Raw genomic sequence first — 13,841 nt, 5'->3', positions numbered from 1 at the left:
TTGATAAATTCCTCCACCCTCCTCACTTCCCTGCTGGATCTTTGTTGCCTTGATCCTGAGAGAAAGCATTCCTGTTATTGCCTTGATGTGTATCTGATCCTATGCTCCGTGACCTGACCTTGCTCCTTGCCACCTGCCTACTGACCACTTGCTACGTTCCTGACTATGCTACTGTGCCGCAGGCCCTGACCTTCTGCTATCCTCCGCTCTGCATCTCCTCAGCTGCCTGTGTGGTCGAGCCTTGCCAGGGGTAGCGACCTGGGTGCCATCTGCCGCAGCAAGTCAATCCCGCTTTGAGGCTGGCTCTGGTGAAAACCAGCAGCACCTTAGACTCCGCTCCCTGGTACGGTCCGAGTCATCTGCCACACAGGTCTGGCGGATCCACATCCACCGGGGTTCCTGTCTTCTGAAACGTGAGAGTGTTACAGTAAGATCCGACCATGGATCCCACTGAGGTACCCCTGCCTGAAGTCGCGGATCTTCCCTTCCCTGTGGTACCCCAGTCGCAGCAGTTGGCCTGACAGGCGCAGCAACTTTCTCAACTTTCTGCTATGATTCAACAGTTTTTGGCCTTACAACAGTATCAGGTACCGCAGGGGCCGCCCGGGCAGGTACAGTGGTAATAATGGGAGATTTTAACTATCCAGATATAGATTGGGGTCCGGGGTTGGCTAAAACTACAAAGGGGCGACAATTCCTAAATTTATTGCAGGATAATTTTATGGGCCAGTTTGTGGAGGACCCAACAAGAAGTGATGCCTTGTTGGATCTGATCATTTCCAACAACGCAGAGCTGGTTGGTAATGTACCTGTGCGGGAAAACCTTGGTAATAGCGACCACAATATAGTTACTTTTGACTTAAAATGTAGAAAACAAAGACAGACGGGGAAAGCAAAAACATATAACTTTAAAAAGGCAAATTTCCCTGGGCTGAGAGCTGTACTACAGGACATAGACTGGGGGGAGGTGTTCTCAAATACTGATACAGAAGGTAAATGGGACATCTTTAAATCAACTCTAAATAACTATACAGCTAAATATGTACCAAAGGGGAACAAATATAAACGATTAAAACTAAATCCTACATGGCTGACAAATGAGGTTAAAAGAGCAATAAATAACAAAAAAATAGCCTTCAAAAATTTCAAATCTGATGGGTCAGCTATAACATTTAAACAGTACAAGGAGCTTAATAAAATCTGTAAAAATGTAATAAAAACAGCAAAAATTCAAAATGAGAGACAGGTGGTCAAAGAAAGCAAAACTAACCCTAAATATTTTTTTAGATATATAAATACAAAAAAAACAAGGACAGAGCATGTAGGACCCCTTAATAATGATAATGGGGAGGTTGGCACGGGCGATCAAGAGAAGGCGGAGCTACTGACTGGGTTCTTTAGTTCTGTATACACTATGGAAAAAGGAGCTGACATTGGCCAGGTCAGTGCTGGTAACACATCATATAATGTATTGAACTGGCTTAATGTAGAGATGGTACAAGGTAAGTTAAGTAAAGTAAATGTAAGCAAATCTCCAGGAAACTATAGACCGGTAAGTCTAACGTGCATTGTGGGTAAGTTGTTTGAAGGACTTATAAGGGATTACATACAGGAATACATAGGGGATAATAGTATTATAAGTGATAGCCAGCATGGGTTTACTAAGGATAGAAGTTGTCAAACCAATCTAATTTGCTTTTATGAAGAGGTGAGTAGAAGCCTTGACAGAGGAATGGCTGTGGATATAGTGTTTCTGGATTTTGCCAAAGCGTTTGATACTGTCCCCCACAGACGTCTGACAGGTAAGTTAAGGTCCTTGGGCTTGGAAACTTGGAGAGTGGTGGTCAATGATTCGTATTCTGATTGGCCCCGGTTATTAGTGGTGTACCCCAAGGTTCAGTACTGTGCCCGCTGCTGTTTAATTTATTTATCAATGATATAGAGGATGGTATTAACAGCTCTGTTTCTATATTTGCAGATGACACCAAGCTTTATAGCACGGTACAGTCTATAGAGGATGTGCATAAGTTACAAGATGACTTGGATAGACTAAGTGTCTGGGCATCCACTTGGCAAATGAGGTTCAATGTGGATAAATGTAAAGTTATGCATCTGGGTACTAATAACCTGCATGCGTCGTATGTCTTAGGGGGGATTAAACTGGCAGAGTCACTGGTAGAGAAGGATCTGGGTGTACTTGTAGATCACAGACTACAGAATAGCATGCAATGTCAGGCTGCTGCTTCCAAAGCTGGCAGGATATTGTCATGTATCAAAAGAGGCATGGACTCAAGGGACAGGGACATAATACTCCCCCTTTATAAAGCATTGGTATGGCCTCACCTGGAATATGCTGTTCAGTTTTGGTCGCCTGTTCATAAAAGGGACACTGCGGAGTTAGAAAGGGTGCAGAGAGGTGCGACTTACAATTGTTTAGTCTTGAGAAGAGATGTTTAAGGGGGGATATGATAAACGTATATAAGTATATAAATGGCCCATACAAAAAATATGGAGAAAAACTGTTCCAGGTTAAACCCCCCCAAAGGACGAGGGGGCACTCCCTCCGTCTGGAGAAGAAAAGGTTTAGTCTAAAGGGGCGAAACGCCTTCTTTACCGTGAGGACTGTGAATTTATGGAACGGTCTACCTCAGGAACTGGTCACAGCAGGAACAATTAACAGCTTTAAAACAGGGTTAGATACATTCCTGGAACAAAATAACATTAATGCTTATGCAGAATTATAAAACTATATCCCTTTCCCTTATCCCCTTACACCCTTCCCTTCAATGCCCTGGTTGGACTCGATGGACGTATGTCTTTTTTCAACCATACTAACTATGGAACTATGTAACCTGGCCTACTCCCACCACCGGTTCCTGCAGTGTCTTCTGGCTCCCAGCTCCGTTACCTTCCAAGTATGATGGGGATTCCAAGTCATCCAGAGGCTTCGATACACAGTGCTCCATGCACTTGGAGCTCATGTCTGAACTGTTTACGACGGAACGTGCTAAGGTGGCCTTTGTCATTAGTCTACTGTCCGGAAAAGCCCTGGCCTGGGCTACACCCCTTTGGGATCGTGGTGATATTGTATCCTCCTATTTGTCGGCCTTCTTGGCAGAATTTCGCAGTGTTTTTGAGGAACCCGCACGTGCCTCTTCTGCTGAGACAGCTTTGCTGAACCTCTGTCAAGGGAATTCTTCGGTTGGTGACTACGCGGTTTAATTCCACACTCTTGCCTCTGAACTTGCATGGAATGTTGAGGCCTTGTGTGCCACATTCAAAAAAGGACTGTCAAGCAGGATTAAAGATGCCCTCGCAGCACGTTATCCTTCATCCTCTTTGACTGATCTTATCCACTTGGCCACTCGCATTGATGTGCGTTTTGCTGAGAGACAGGAGGAACTGCAATTAGAGAGGGAGCCTGCCCGAACAAGGAGATATCCTCCTCTAGTACCTGTATTTCAACATCCACCTCTTCTGTTTCCTGCACCTCTTGCCGAAGAGGCTATGCAAGAGGAGGGGTCACGACGTAGTGAAAATTTGTGCTTGTATTGTGCTAGCCTGGAGCACTTCCTCAAGGACTGTACAGCTTGCCCACAGCATCCGGGAAACGCTCACACCTAGGGTTTGTGGGAGAGGTGTCCCTGGGAGTGAATACTACCTCTCCAGGCTTAACTATTTCTGTACAAGTCTTCGCTTCAGCCAAGTCTTCGTTCAGTGCTACAGCATTTTTGGATTCTGGATCAGCAGGTGACTTTATTGATGCTTCTTTGGTCCACAAGTATCATCTTCCTTTTACTCGGCTTGCCAAGCCCTTGTTCATCTCCTCTGTTAATGGACAAAATCTGGACTGTATGGTTCACTTCCGTACTGAATCTCTTGTCATGCAAGTGGGAGCATTGCATAAAGAAAAGATTGAATTCTATGTTCTGCCACACTGTACTTCAGAGATTCTTCTTGGCCTTCCTTCGCTGCAACGCCATTCTCCACAACTGGATTGGAGAACTGTAGAAATTATTCGTTGGGGACAATCCTGTCAAAATTTTTGCCTCCAATCAGTTCAGTCTAAAATTGTTTTTCGTCCTCCTCCTTTACCTGGCCTGCCACCACCTTACCAAGATTTCTCTGACGTTTTCTGCAAGAAACGGGCTGAGTCTCTGCCTCCACATCGTCCTTCCGACTGCTCTATTGATCTCCTGCCTGGAACGACTCCTCCTCGTGGAAGGATATACCCTCTATAAGTTCCTGAGACCAAAGCCATGATTGGGTATATTCAGAAGAATCTCCAAAAGGGATTTATCAGTAAGTCCTCTTCTGCTGGAGCAGGTTTCTTCTTTGTTGGAAAGAAGTCCATGAATTGACTACAGGGGACTTAACAAAATTACGGTCATGAATTGTTACCCTCTACCTCTTATCTCAGAACTTTTTGACCGTCTACGTGGTGCCAAGGTCTTCTCCAAGTTGGACTTAGGTGGAGCATATAACCTCATTCGTATCCGCAAGGGAGATGAATGGAAATGGCCTTCAATACTCGTGACGGACATTTTGAGTATCTCGTAATGCTTTTTGGTCTCTGCAATGCTCCAGCCCTTTTTCAAGAGTTTGTCAATGATATCTTCCGTGATCTTCTCTACACCTGTGTTGTCGTATACCTAGATGACATCCTGATCTTCTCTTCCAACTTAGAGGAGCATCATACTCATGTTCGTCTGGTTCTTCAGCGACTACGGAAGAATCATCTCTACGCCAAACTGGAGAAATGCCTGTTCGAGAAATCTAGTCTTCCATTTCTTGGCTACATTGTCTCTCATCAGGGCCTGCAGATGGATCCAGATAAATTGCCTGCAGTATTGGATTGGCCTCGTCCTTCGTGCCTACGTGCTATTCAAAGCTTTCTGGGATTCGCAAACTATTATCGTCAATTTATCCCACAGTTTTCATCCTTGGTTGCTGCAATTGTGGCTCTCACTAAGAAAGCATCTAATCCTAAGTCTTGGCCTCAAGAGGCTGAAGAGGCCTTCTCCCATTTAAAGTCTGGGTTTGCCTCTGCTCCCGTGCTTACAAGACCTGATCCGGAGAGGCCCTTTCCTTTGAAGGTTGATGCCTCATCTATTGGAGCAGGTGCCGTTCTTACTCAGAAAAAGGCCAGGGGCAAGACTGTTACTTGTGGGTTCTTCTCCAAGACATTCTCTCCTGCTGAGAGGAATTACTCCATTGGAGATTGTGAACTCCTCACTATCAAGCTAGCTTTGGAGGAATGGCGACATTTATTGGAAGGTTCTTCTCATCCGGTCAGCATCTACTCCGACCATAAAAATCTTCTATACCTTCAGTCTGCTCAGCGTTTGAACCCCCGCCAGGCAAGGTCATCACTGTTCTTTTCTAGGTTCAACTTCTTCATTCATTTCAGTTCAGCAGACAAGAACATCAGGGCTGATGCTCTCTCCAGGTCCTTCGACGGCATTGGTTTGGACTCCATGCCTAGGCATATTATACCTCCAGACCTTTTGACTGCTGATGCTCCTGCCGAGATTCAGCAATTTCCTCTGGGAAAATCCTTTGTGCCGCAAGGTCCTGAAATGAGACGCAAGGTCCTGAAATGGGGTCATTCTTCCTTGACAGCAGGACATCCTGGAATACGCAAGACTTTACTTCTTATCTCCCGGCACTAGTGGTGGCCCCATCTTGAACGTGATGTTTCTGATTTTCTTTGTTCCTGTGAAACTTGTGCCTGTGACAAAACTCCTCGACAGAGACCTGCAGGACTCTTACAGCCTTTACCCATTCCAGAGACTCCCTGGTCCCATATCGCCATGGATTTCATCACCGATTTGCCTCCATCTCATAATAACACTGTCATCTGGGTCGTTATAGATCGGTTTTCCAAGATGGCTCATTTCATTCCTCTACCAGGTCTTCCTTCTGCCCCGCAGCTGGCAAAGTACTTCTTGTTGCATGTCTTTTGTTTACATGGTCTTCCTTATTGTCTATAAGCTCTGGCGAGCCCTTTGTAACAGTCTGGACATCAATCTGAATGTCTCCTCGGCCTACAACCCTCAGTCCAACGGTCAGGTGGAGAGGGTTAATCAAACCCTAGAGACATATCTTCAGCATTTTGTTTGAGCTCGCCAAGACGATTGGGTTGACCTTCTCCCTGGGCTGAATTCTCATATAATCATAATGATTCCAAGTCCACAAGGTCGTCCCCCTTTTTTGTTGTCTACGGACTCCATCTCCGTCCTCCTCTTCCTCTTCCAGTTTCCTCTGGTGTGCCTGCTGTTGATGAGCTGGTCCGTGACTTCTCTACCATCTGGCAACAGACCTGACCGTCGTTATTCCAGGCTTCTTCACGCAAGCGGATAAAAGTAGAGACTTCCTCTGTCCTTCTCTCCTGGTGACATGGTGTGGCTTTCATCCAAGTACATCCGCTTCAAGATCCACTGTTACAAGCTCGGTGCTCGCTACCTTGGTCCCTTCCAGATTCTAAAAAAATCAACCCTGTCTCCTACAAACTCTGTCTACCTGCTACGTAACGTATTCCCAATTCCTTCCACGTCTCTCTCCTCAAGCCTTTTGTCATAAACCGGGGCATGTGTCCCCGTCCCCTAGGCCGCGCGCGCACCGGAGCTTTAAGATTTAAAGGGCCAGTGCGCTCATTAGTGTAAGTCACCTGTGGCTCATTGATAAATTCCTCCACCCTCCTCACTTCCCTGATGGATCTTTGTTGCCTTGAGCCTGAGAGAAAGCATTCCTGTTATTGCCCTGCTGTGTATCTGATCCTTTGCTAAGTGACCTGACCTTGCTCCTTGCTGCCTGCCTACTGATCATTTGCTACATTCCTGACTACGCTACTGTGTCGCCTGTCCTGACCTTCCGCTATCTTGACTACGAGCTGTCTTATCCCTCCTGTGCTTCGCATCTCCTCAGCCACCTGTGTGGTCGAGCCATGCCAGGGCTAGCGACCTAGGTGCCACCTACTGCAGCAAGTCCATTCCGCTTTGCGGCAGGCTCTGGTGAAAACCAGCGGCACCTTAGACTCCGCTCCCTGGTACGGTCCGAGTCATCTGCCACACAGGTCCAGCGGATCCACATCATCTGGGGTTCCTGTCTGTACGTGAGTTACATAGGGGATAACTAGCTGAATCATGGGGAGAGGGTTCAACCACTGGGACCCTGACCAACCCTGAGAATGCAGAAAGATGGTGTCCTAAATAAATAGAGAACAGCGCATGCGCAAACAGAACTTCATTAACACTTTATGGGATTTCTGAGCATAGGTCAGTGCTGTACTCCGCTATATTTAAAAGTTTGATATAGTGGGAATCGGACTTAATTTAAGGTTCATTTACAGAACATGCGACCTCCATTCTCATGATTGTGGGGCCCAAGCAATATGCTCCCACTGACCCCTCAGTTAGTTATTCCCTATCCTGTAGATGTTGTTAGCTTTTAATACTGGGATAACTCCTTTCAGAGAGGAAAGCTTCATGTTCCATAGCACATATTTTCACAAACAGTTCAACTAAGATCGACACCTTTGCCATTTAGAGCAAAATCAGAATCAGCAATTGGTACTAAGCATTCTTTGATACAGAAATTGAAAAATGTTTTTTAGCTGCGGTCACTTCATCTGGAGATTTATGGGTTATGGACACTGATGCAGATTTTGAAGATCATCATAAAATTACATGAGTCTGAGTCACCATCAGATAAGACATCCCAATCCACCCTTATGAACAAATTCCTTAAATTGATAGAATTACCCACACTCACTACAACACAAGACAAGGCATTATGTTCTCGATTACATTCCACGCAGTACAGAGAGCTCCCCAAACCTCCCTTTATATGAAGATCTTGCACACACAGCCTCTTAAGTTATATTACCATTTATTAAATCGGTTACCTGGCCTTATACAATTGATGCCCTATCCTTAGGATAGCAAAGCACAAACAGGAGTTACAGACAAATGCTTCACAAGTGTGCAGTACAAAGGATTACATTACTCCCTGAAGTCCTAGTGTTGCACAGTAGAATTCCTTTTATTCACAAATAATCCATTTATACAGCATGAATCTAAGAAAAGAAATGTAACTTCACATTCTATCTTCAACACTCAACCTCCTGCCATGCTATGTTTTGGAAGTTACTTCCACTTACTCATACATGAATAATGAAACGTCTTGCACCAAAATGATGTTCATATACTAGTAAATCTTGAAGTATTTGCCCATAGCTTATGTTTGTGTTTTGCTGACTTAGGCTAGGGCTACACAGCGATTGTGGCCGTGACATGGGGTCACATGACCAACAATTGCTATGTCGCACTGTGTAAATTATGCTGCATGGAACCTAAGGTAAGTAAATGGGTTTATACTATGACACACAAGTGGTCTTGACCCGACAGTCACAAGAAATCCAACTTGGATATATGTCTTGCAACTGCTGGCGTTGCGGTTGCTCCCACTTTTGGATCAAGGTCAACGAATCTGGTCATGAAAGGACCCCTTTCATGGCCACAATTGCTGGGTAGCCCTAGCCTTAATGACTAGTGTAGCTACAGCCACAGGAGTGGACTTCACTGAAATTGGAAAATGGAGGCCCTGTTACGGATTTTGTACTGGGACCATGCATCTTCAAGTTATGTCTCTGATAAGCATTACCCTGCTAAAAATGCCAGTTGAAAGCCCTGCCATGAGAGGCAACACATGTCCTGTGCATCACTACTAGGCAGTGTCTCACTCCACAGCAAAGGCAGGATTGAAGCGCTTCCCATGTGGCCGCCATAATTGAACACTATGGTCTTCTGATCCTTAACGGAACTTGGGTTAGTTGCTTAAGATCATACGGTTCAATGTTCATATACCGTCCAGGTTTCTTGTTCATGACACCACTTCAAACAAAGATGATGGTAGCTGGTGGTTAATAGCAGGACACAATATGGGCACTGTGACACTAAATTTCCTTCTGCTAAGCACCTGGAAATGATCTGGGCAGAGACAGGGATAAGTAATGATGGTAACACCTGTGTCTGCATGGTGGAAAGGAAAACTATGGGAGCTGTTTGTGCTTGTCAATGGATCAAACACTTATATACTCTATATTGGTGGTCTGCTTGGGCCATCCAATGCCAGTTCACAATATATGTGTGTCATCACATAACCATTGCTTCCAACACCTCCTAAAGGCTTGGTTAGAATGGCCTAGATGGTGGGTAATTTGTCTAGCAATCAACAATCTGTTAACAAGAGGTACACTACCAAAACGAAGCCTCTTTATCTCAGGATAGCCTATCAGTATTACATCGGTGGGGACCACTCCCAACACTCCTGCCAATCAGGTGTTTGAAGGGACTGCAATGCTTTTTTGAACACCACAGCTTTCCTGGGGTACTCTAGGGAGCTGAAACTTGTTCCCTATTCCAAGCCCTCACATTCTGAAATGCATGCAAGTGAAAGCCCTCTCAGCCAATCCCTTGCTGAGACAGGGGTACAAGCTGTCCGACCTCCCGCAATCAGACACTTATCCCCTATACTGTGGATAGGGGATAAGTTTCATTTTACCAGAGTACCTCTTTAATGCTGCTCATATCTGTATCAATACATCTCCAGTAGTGGTGCTGCAAGGTACTGCAGTCTGTTATCCATGTTCCTAACAGTACACTGATGCAGGCATGAGCAGTTATAAACACTGAAGTGAGAGTGGTGCTACCACGAGTGCTGCCGCCTCTTCAAGCAGTTGATTGGCGGGGGGGGGGGGGGGGGTGCCTCCTGTAGATAGACTGTAAATTTTTATAAGGATAGATAAATCTTTTAATATGATGCCTTCTAGAAATAGGCAGCTTCCCTCTGAAAGGTGCCTGCCACTGTAAAAATCACTTTTGGTGTATATCACCAAGGATTTGGTAAAACCTTGCATTCCATTCCACAGTTACTAATACGCAGTACTGCTCTGTAACCATTAGTGTACATTAGAATACTCTATAAATCTGGGATGATCAGTATCATGTGATAAATAATGCAAGTATAGCTGTCAGTCAGCAGATAGGTCCAATAATATTAGAAATATGTAAGGGTGAATTCACATGTGTCAGATTTGTTGCATGGATCTCTATTATAAAAAATCAGTCCCATTCATCTGAATTTAAATTATTTCTGCAACAAGCCTATAGTTTACTACAAGTCCTATTTTGTGAATGGGGCATGTAATTTACTGCAGAAAATTTGGCATATGTAAATTTACTATGTGTGCACAGAGTATTTTGGCATGATTTTGAGATAAAAAGAACGTTAAAAAATCCATCCTTTTATATGTCTCAAAAAACATCCATGCTGACTTTACTTTAATTAGGCATTCAGTAAGTACAATGTTCAGCTCACCTTCCACGCTCATGTGCACGGACCTGCACCCGACTAGGTGCGTACAGGAACAGAAAGACAAGTCTATGATCCAAATAAATAAACAGTTATATATGTAAAAAAAAATAAAGACTATGATCCAGCGCTTCAAGAACGTCACAGACGGCACACGGGTAAAACCTTTCACTATAGCATCAAATGTGTTTCGAGCGCAAGCACGCTCTTCATCTGTGACCTCCGATTAAGAGCATGCATACGTCCGAAACGCATTTGATGCTAAAGTGAACAGTTTTACCTGTGTGCTGTCTGTGAAGTTCCAATAAAACTGCAACAATTTCTTGTGTTTCTGGGACTTTACAGCTTTTGTCACGCCCCCTCACGTAGGCTTGCATTAAGGGGAGGAGCGTGCCGTCACATGGGGGCGGGGCCGTGATTGACAGTTATCAGACCCGGATGAACGTGCTCCGGGGACTGATTTTAACGGGGTGCTGCGTGCAAGATCACGGGGGTCCCCAGCGGTGGGACCCTCGCGATCAGGCATCTTATCCCCTATCCTTTGGATAGGGGATAAGATGTCTTAGCGCCAGAGTACCCCTTTAAAGGAGTTCTGTAGTGAAAAATAACATATGCCCAATCCAAAGGATAGGGGATAAATTAAAGATTAGGTGGGTCCAACCGCTGGGACCCCCCGCGATCTCCTGAACGGGGCCCTGGCAGTCTGCTGGAAACGAGCATGCCAATCCCTGCATGGAGCGGCGGCCGACATGCCCCCTCCATGTATCCCATAGAGATACATGGAGGGGGGGGGGGTGTCGGACGCAGCTTCCTGTTGGGGTCAGCACGGCCACTTCCGGCAGACTGCCGGGCCCCATTCAGGAGACCGCGGGGGGTCCCAGCGGTTGGACCCACCGCGATCTTTAATTTATCCCCTATGCTTTGAGTAGGGAATCATTTTTTTTTTTTTTTTTTTACTGCACTACTCCTTTAAAGGGGTTCTCCGGTGTTTAGACATCTTATCCCCTATACAAAGGATAGGGGATAAGATGCCTGATCGCAGGAGTCCCGCCACTGGGGACCCCCGGGTTCAAACCATAACTCTATGGAAACCTGGTAATTGGTTCTGAAACCCCAAAATGTCATCGAGAAATAGGAAAAAGAGAGGATTAAACAAAAATAAGTAGATAACTAATATAGATAAAGCAAGTCCTTACATATAAAAGTAAGAAAGAGCTGCTGGGAGCTGTAAATCCCTGTCTATGTAGAGACAGGAGCTTCTTCAGGGTCCTGTACAGTACACACAGTAGGGGAGATTAATCAAAACATGTTCAGAGGAAAAGTTGCCCATAGCAACTAATCAGCTTACTTCCTTCATTTTTAACAAGGCCTCTGCAAAATTAAAGTAGCGCTCTGATTGGTTGCTATGGGTAACTGGACAACTTTTCCTCTGCACAGGTTTTGATAAATCTCCCCCAATGTCCCAAAAAAGTAACATGGAACCTCCCTCATCTGGCGTTCAAAGGATCAGCTAACCCTGGTACAGGTAAAGAGTAGTACAGAACATGCAGTACCTCCCGGTAGTGTAGGGAGGCGTTACCAGACAGCAAGTCAGTGCTTGCACTTCAGTAATACAGCTGTTTTACCAGTGAAATGCCCAATCAAATTTTTTCTGAGTTTACCATATGGTAATACTTACATGCTAAGTGTATTCTATGGGTCAGTGCAGTTTAGACCCCTATAATTTTGACCCCTATAATTAAAGAGTACCTGTCACCAAATAAAAGTTTTCATATATTGTTGTTCCTTGTGTAATTAGCAGACACTTTCCCATTCACTTTCTTTTAAAATTATCAACATAAATATGTTTAAAATGCAACAGAAAAAACGGCCACTAGGTGGCTCTGTTCTGTTCCCTGTCACAATTAATACAGTGAGTTTGGTCTCCTCCCAGCCTGGCAGGAGTCCAAACTCAGGAAGTGCTTCTCTGCACTGAGCTTGATTGACAGCTGCACAGAAAGTGAAAGCTCCACAGACTGAAACCTGCAGGAGAGCCTCACTGATAGCAACACAGACTGAAAGCTGCACAGACCTGAGGTCTTCCATTCATCACAGCACTGCAACCATGTGAGGGCGGAAGTGGTCCCTCCAGCAGGCTTCAGTGATGTAATGCTGAGGGAAACGCCCACTTTCTCCTGCTGGGAGATTGCACTATGTGAGCAAGAAGAATGGTAAGATACACAGCTTTTAAAGCTCTGAATTTTTTTTTTAGGGTGGGAGGGGTGTTAGGAGTAGTTAGGGAACTTAGCCTGAGTTAGTTTAGAACAGTTTATTTGGTGACAGGTACTCTTTAATGATCACTATAGATTGTGGAATCTGATGAAAAGTTAAATTATCATAATTAGAGTGATCTATGATGTTTATGAGTGACAGATGTCAGGTGCAGATAGTATACAGGACTTTCAGGCTTAGGCTATGTTCACATGATGGAATTTTACCGAATTCAGCAGTACCATTCTGCAGCATGTGCTGCTGCACAACATCTTGGATCAACAGTTTAGCTGTAGAACATTACCGGCTCAGGGAGGTGGCTGTCCAGTACATGCTGCAGAATCTCTTTGACCAGTGGTTTAGTTGCAGCACCCAGGGAGGGTTCACATTAGCGTTTTTCATTTCCGTTACTCAGTTGGGAACAGAAATGCAAAATGGGCTTTTTTCTATCTCCCCTATACTCAGTTATTATCAGTTATGCTTCTTTTCAGTTATTTTAATGGAGAAAAATATGGAGCATGCAGTATTTTTTCATGTCATAAATAACAGATACTCAAACTTACGTTAGTACGGTAATTTAACATTGAAGTCTATGGTGACTGAAGTGACCTCCGTTATTTCTAAACCTCTTATTGCTACTGAGCATACTCAGAAAAACTAATATTTTAACAGATAATTACAGATGTTAACGGTCTGTTATTTTAAGTTTTACAACATTTTTAACCTTTTACCTTCCTTAAAGGAAAACTGTCAGCTTTCTCCCCCCACACAAACCAGCGGTACTGGCTGGTAGTGCGGGGGACGCTGATCAGTTTGATGTTTACCATGCCCGGATCCGCCCTGCATATCCCAAAAATAGAAGATTAGGGTCGAACGGCGCGGCGGATCCGGGCATGGTAAGCATCATATGGATCAGCGTCCCCCGCACTACCAGCCAGCACCGCTGGTTAGTGCGGGGGGAGAAAGCTGACAGTTTTCCTTTAACATCAGTTTCATATCCATTATGAGTGACCTCTGGTACGTGTCAATCTTAAATGGTAACTAATTTTTGCTATTGCACTCCTTATGGTAAATAAAAAAGATTTCTAATATACTTTGGTTAAAAAAAATGAAGTTTTCTATGTTTTATTTGTGCTTAAAAAAGCTCAAGAGCACATTTCCCCCCATCTCATACACAGACTTAGGACCGAGGTCCAAACACAGGAAGTGCAGCCTGG

Source organism: Hyla sarda, chromosome 3 (assembly GCF_029499605.1).
Source record: "Hyla sarda isolate aHylSar1 chromosome 3, aHylSar1.hap1, whole genome shotgun sequence".
NCBI lineage: Eukaryota > Metazoa > Chordata > Amphibia > Anura > Hylidae > Hyla > Hyla sarda.
The sequence above is the reverse complement of the archived record's forward strand: the minus strand, read 5'-3'. Positions refer to the sequence as shown.